This window comes from Lonchura striata, chromosome 4, assembly GCF_050655825.1.
Source record: "Lonchura striata isolate lonStrDom1 chromosome 4, ASM5065582v1, whole genome shotgun sequence".
In the NCBI taxonomy this organism is placed as follows: domain Eukaryota; kingdom Metazoa; phylum Chordata; class Aves; order Passeriformes; family Estrildidae; genus Lonchura; species Lonchura striata.
Window position 1 is genome coordinate 75,567,199 of NC_140706.1, and position 6,000 is coordinate 75,573,198.

Below are 6,000 nucleotides of genomic sequence, written 5' to 3' on the forward strand. Positions count from 1 at the left end.
CTCCTCTCCTCCAGCAGCTCCGTGCAAAAGAGATGTGAGGAAAACCCCCTAAATCAGCCACCGAAGGAGCCGCCCCCTCCTCATCATCCTCACAGCTCACACCTGCCGCTGTTGCCACTCTCCAACAGCGTCTCTCCATCTCCAGCACGCATCCCAGTTCTCACAGACACAGATCCAACAGAAATCTGCTACGGGTGTCCGATTTCCTTAATCCATCTGGTTACACAATTAAAAAATATATATATACCAAACATCCTGATCCAGTCTCAGTCACAAGCCCAGCCCCAGCATCCATGTCAGAGGCATAAAAGGGATGTGGCAGCAAGAACCCCACAGTCCCTGTGCCAGCCCTTCGGATCCTATGGAGTGTGCAGCCCCCTTTCCCAGCCCTGCAGTGATTACAGCAGCCGCCCTACAAATCCCCTTTCCCAGCCCCAGTGATTTCAGCTCTTCACCCACAAGCTTTATTTCACTGCCATCTCTTCCGTTTCACTTCCTCCTCAACACCTTCCCAGCAGTGCTACGTAACACTGCTTCTGGCTCTCAGGGCAGGATCTTTGCTTTTGCTTTAGCTCTGTATGGTTTCAGTTCAGCTCTTGAGCCCATATTCCTGCCCCATCCTAACCATCCCTCCCCCAGTAACTGCTCTACACTCTCTATCAGAGCCCTTGAAGCAATTTCAGCTCCAGCCATGCAATTCCCATCCCAGCTCCATATTCCCTATCCCAGCTGCACAGGGGTTTTACCCCGAACCCTACCACATTTCTGTGTCCTCCGGCTCTGCTGCCTCAGCTCCAGCTCCTCAGCTTCCTACTGCCTGCATCTAAAAGCTGCTCCTGCTTCTCACTGCTGCTTGGAGCTGTTGATAAGGGCAGAAATCAGTTGCTGTCATAATGTCAATGCCTCTTGCAGCTATCCCACCCACCCTAATGGGATCCCAACTTTAGGGACCCTTGAGCCCTGAAGCCAAACATCTACCTTCCCCCACAGCCTGGGTTTCAGCCGAGCACCTCCCCAAAGGCCCCCTCACCTCCCCCAGGCAGCCCCAGGGGCTGGGAATAGCCACCGGGCCCCTGCTCCCACATCCCAATAGGTGCCCTTGTGCTGCTGCGTGGGCCCTGGAACCCTCCGAGCCCCCACATCCTCAGCCTCTGCTTGGTTCCACGGGGCAGGGGCTGGGAACCCCCAGGCATCTCCTGCAGGCCCTGCACTGCGGCTCCATGCCCCTCTCCCAGGGCATTTATCCAACTCCAGCCCCAGCATTTCCACTGCTCCACATTGTTTTGGGCTTGACTCGTGCCAAAGTCCTTATTCCACACCCTGAGCCTTTATGTCTCCGGTGACCTCACAACCCGTGATTCAGCCCCAGCCGCACAACCCTTACTAAATCAAAATCGGAAAAAGAAAACAAACAGAAACAAATTAAACTTAATAAAACGAACAAAACAATGAAGTAATGCAATATAGATAAAATTATTAAGTAAAATCAAAATCAAATAGTAAGAAAGCAAACAACCGGCTTTATTCCCAGTATTCTCAATGTTACTTTAAATCCAGAGAGCGCGAAAGGGCTACTCCCCAGTGACAGCAGCCGGTCCCCCCTGCGCCACGCCAGGCCCCGCACCAGCCTCTGGCCGCCCGAGCCGGGCAGGGCGCGGCGCAAACAACTGGACACCGCCGGCCCCCGGACGCCGCCGCAGGCAGACGCGGGAGTCGCGTGCGTGCTCACCAGCGCTCCTCGGATCGGCAGCCGCGGGGGACCCGTCCCGGCGCAGCGGCGCTCCTCCTCGGAACGCGCTTCCGCAGCTCCCGTCGCCTCCAGCCCCGCCGCCGAACTGACGCCCCCGCCTCCCCCACGCGCGCTACTTATGCCTCAGAGCCGGGCCAGCCAGCCAATCAGAACCCGAGGCAGCGCCGGCCCCACCAATCCGAGCCCGCCCATTCCCGCCGCGCTCGGCTCGCGACCACCCCGCGCTCCCCTCACGCGCCGCTCCCGCCGCCGCCATTGCAGGGGCCGGGTCCGCCCGCTCCCCGCCGTCAGCCCGTCTCCCTGGGAGAAATCCCGGCCGGCGCCTGACGGGGAGCTCCCGCCCGCCCTTCCCGGCCCCAGCGCCTGCCGAGGTTGCGGCAGCAGGGATAGCGCTCCGCCGGCTCCCAAAGCGGCGCCGGGAGCGGCGCCTCAAGCGCACGGGGGAGCGGGGCCAGGCTGAGGAGTCGGGCCGCGACTGAGCGGGCCGAAATCGCAGGAACCGCGCCCGGATTGGAAGGGCGGCCGGGATTGGACAGGGCGGAGAAAGGCGGGCCGGGATTGGCGGGGCTCGGGAGCTGCGCGGCCGGGCCCGTGGCAGCATGGGGCGGAGCCCGCGCTGCTCGAAGGGCCCGCGGGCGCCCCGGGTCCCGCTCGGAGACCCCCTGTCCCCTTCTCGGCCCGTGCTCGTGCCCGGCTCCCGGCGAAAAGGGCCCCGCAGAGCCCGAACTGCAGCCGCCCGTCGGCACTCGGGGCAGGGGAGAGGCGCAGCCCGGCATTGGTTCCGGGCGGCAAAGGCGGACTCCGCGCTAGCAGCTCGGATCGGGGAGCGGCGGCGACGCGGCGGGGAGGCGGCTCGGTGGCGGGGAGTGGGGAGGGCGCGCAAAAACAGTGAAGTGCCCGCGTCCCCCTGCCCGCCCTCCGCCTGTTGCGAGCCCGCTGCTCACCCTCTTTCTCCCCACACAGTCGTCGGATGCTATAGAGGGGACAATAATATTGACGTTCACATTCATAGATCAGCTTTTTGCAGCACAAGTATTTCGATATGGTACAACTTACTTTTAACTGCTTTGTATAGTATAATTTTTATAATAAAACCCCTACCTACTACCAAATAGAAAATAAAAATCCCCTTTATTCTAAACTATATTTAATTATTTCTATATTTCTATTTTTGATTTTTACAAGTACTTATCTATCACAACATATTGAGGTACTATATTTCGATATATAATATTTATGACACGTAATGTGTTATAATAAGACACATACAGTAAAATACGCATTACGTACTGTATTGATTCCTATTGTTTTGTAGTATTCATATATCCACACATATTAATTATACATTTCTAGATGGATATTTATATTATATAAACATAAAAAATGCTCTACAGCAAACAATATAATACCTAATAGTAATGGATAGCATTATTTATGTTACATGTTTAATTTATAGGTTTGCCGTTTATATTTAAAATTGAAGTTTTATATTCCCATTTTCATGTTTATGCATTTGTTTTGTTTCATTAGAGTTCTAGTTAAAACACTGCAGTTATAATCGAATTCCTAAAAATAAAATGCCAAAACAAACAGCATCAAATTCCCACCAGTACCGTCCAACAAATTCAGAAAGGCTCCACCAGCCAGCCAACTACCAGCAAAAAAACCCGCACTACACTCCTTTTACTAGCAGCTCTTATCACGTCACAAAAACGAAACAAACATTTTAAAAAAGACAGATAGAAACCCACACAGCAAATCACAAAAACCACTAAAAAGAAAAGAGCGGGTGGGTGGCGAATGAGGGGAGGGAGTCACGCTGGGTGCCGTCCCGCAGAGGGACCCAAAGCTGCCCCAAAATTCCCAGGGAGGGGTGTGTGTAGAATACCAAAACCTGGCAAGTGTTTCGTTTTTATAGCTATTGGTAAAGAACAGGAATCTATGGCTAAACTCATTTGGAAAGAAGCCCTCTCTCTATCCACTCATTTGTACCCACGAATGTAGGAAACTCTGACTGGGGACGGGCAGTAGTTTTGAAAATCATGCCCTAGCGTTTTTCTCTAGGAACGAACCAAGCGAGTGCCCTGAAACCAGCGGAGCAAGGGGCTGAAGGGAACAGAAAGGGCTCCCGGCACCTTTTGCCTCCGTTCTCAGCTATTCCCCAAAACGTGTCGCAGTCCTGGAAGAGGCGTTTGCCATGCAGCCTGCCAAAATAAAGACCTGTCAAATCCTAGCTCTGCCTTTTGTTTAACGTGTTCTTACTTCCTATTTATGTCATCACAGAAAGCAAGGAAGGAAGAAATGTGACTGGTTCCCACTATTGCTCCGTGCAGGCATTTTTAAAGGCTGCTGTACTTCTATCCTCTTTTTCCCCTCCAAGCTTGACTTTTCCCCTCCTTTTTCGAGGTCTGCTGCTTTGGGTGTCCCAAGGAGGGCTGAGTTCCTCGGCAGGGGTCTTAGGAATTGGTGCTGATTCTGCTTTTTGCGAAGGTGTATCAAAGTGTGCCAGCAAAAGGACTGTTTTCTCCAGGGGAAAGCTTTCTCTCAATGACCATCAATGCATGTACGTGCTTTAATCGTGTACCCAGATGGATTAAGAAAAGACAACACCCGTAGCAGATTTCCAATGGATCAGTGTCTGTGAGAAGTGGGCTGTGTGCTGGAGATGGAGAGACGCTGTTGGAGGGTGGCAACAGCGGCAGGTGTGAGCTGATGTGAGGATGATGAGGGCTCAGAGCAGCCCCAGGTGTGAGCTGTGAGGATGAGGAGGAGGGGCGGCTCCTGCCGGGGGGAGGTTATTTTAGGGCGAGGGTTTGTCTTTGCTGGCTTTTGCACGGAGCTGCTGGAGGAGAGGAGTTTTTGGGGGGCTCCCGGGGCTGTCTCCTGGAAGGACGGTGGGCGCTTCGGACAGGGTCCGGGGAATCCCCTGGATACATACTTGGGCACGTGAAGCATTGCTCAAAGGAGGAGCTGAGGGACAAACCTTTGTGCCGAGAAGCAGCAGCCGAGCAGGTGAGCCGGTGCGCTTTTATAACGGGGACTTTTCCCCTTTCCCTTTGAAATTTCGTCATCCTGAGGTTGAATTGGAGGGGGCAGTCCTGTTGTCCCCCCTTTTAAGGGGTTTGGACTGAGGTAAAAAGCCCCCTTTTGCCATGGTTTGAGGCAAGGCGCTTCTTTTCTTCTCTTCTAGAGGACGCGATTGAAGGGAAGCCTACGTTTCTTTTCCCTTGTTGGGGTGAGGTGAGCGCTGGAGCGTGGCGTCAGAGTCGGGGCTGCAGAGGAAGGGAGCTGCAGCCGTGGCAGCGCTGGCAGGGCGGGGGTCGGGCTGTGCCGCTGCATTCGGGGCGCTTCTTCTGCCCCCGGCCCGGCAGCGAAGGGTGCGGCGCGGAGCCCTGCCGGCAGTGCCGGGGCTGGCCGGGGCGGAAGGGGAGCTGGGCGCGGCTGGGCTGCCGCGGGCCCGCCGGAGCCGCGCCGGTGCGAGCCGTGCGGAGCCGAGCGGAGCTTTGGCCGGGCCGGCGGGCGGGGGAGGCGGCGCGGGCGGGGCCGGTGCCGGCCGGTGCCGCCGCTCCGTCCGCTCCGGGCGCGGGGCTCGGGCGCCGCCGGGGCCCCCCGGGCCCGGTGCCGGCCCCGCCGGGCCGGGGGCAGCGGGCGGGGGTCTGCCGGCGCGGCGCCGCCTCTGCCTGCCGGAGGAGCCGCTTTCCTGCCGGAGCCGCGCTGCGCCCGGGGCCGGGAGCGCGGCTCCGCATCTTCCAGCCTCCCTCGCTGCGCTGCTTTTGAGGTGCTCCTGAGGAGCTCCTGGGATCGGTGGCTTTTGATCGGCGTCGCTGTAGGAGAAGGGCCCCGGGCGCTTCTTGGTTGTTACGGTTCTTGCTTCGGCTGCTCATGGCAAGGTTTTTGTTTTTGGGTTGAGTGTTGTTGTTGGATTTATTTTTGATCGGTTCTTAGGTTTTTTAAGGATGCGTTTCTAAAGGTTTACACTGATTTTTATGGGTCGGAGCATGGAGTAGAGGGTCGTTTTTCAATTCGGTTGTGGAGGCTTTTATTAGCGCGAGGGCGTAGTATTTGTTTTGCTGGGCTTGAGGGAGTGCCCTGGAGTTAATCGGTGAGGTTTTTTTTAATATTGATGAATGCATTCTTGTTTATTACACTATAGGGGTTTCATTCGTTTGGCTTATTTGATTGCCGTGTATGTTTCATTGTTGCAGAGAACTTGGGAGATATTGTTTGTGGTTACATATCTCTTTTGGCGA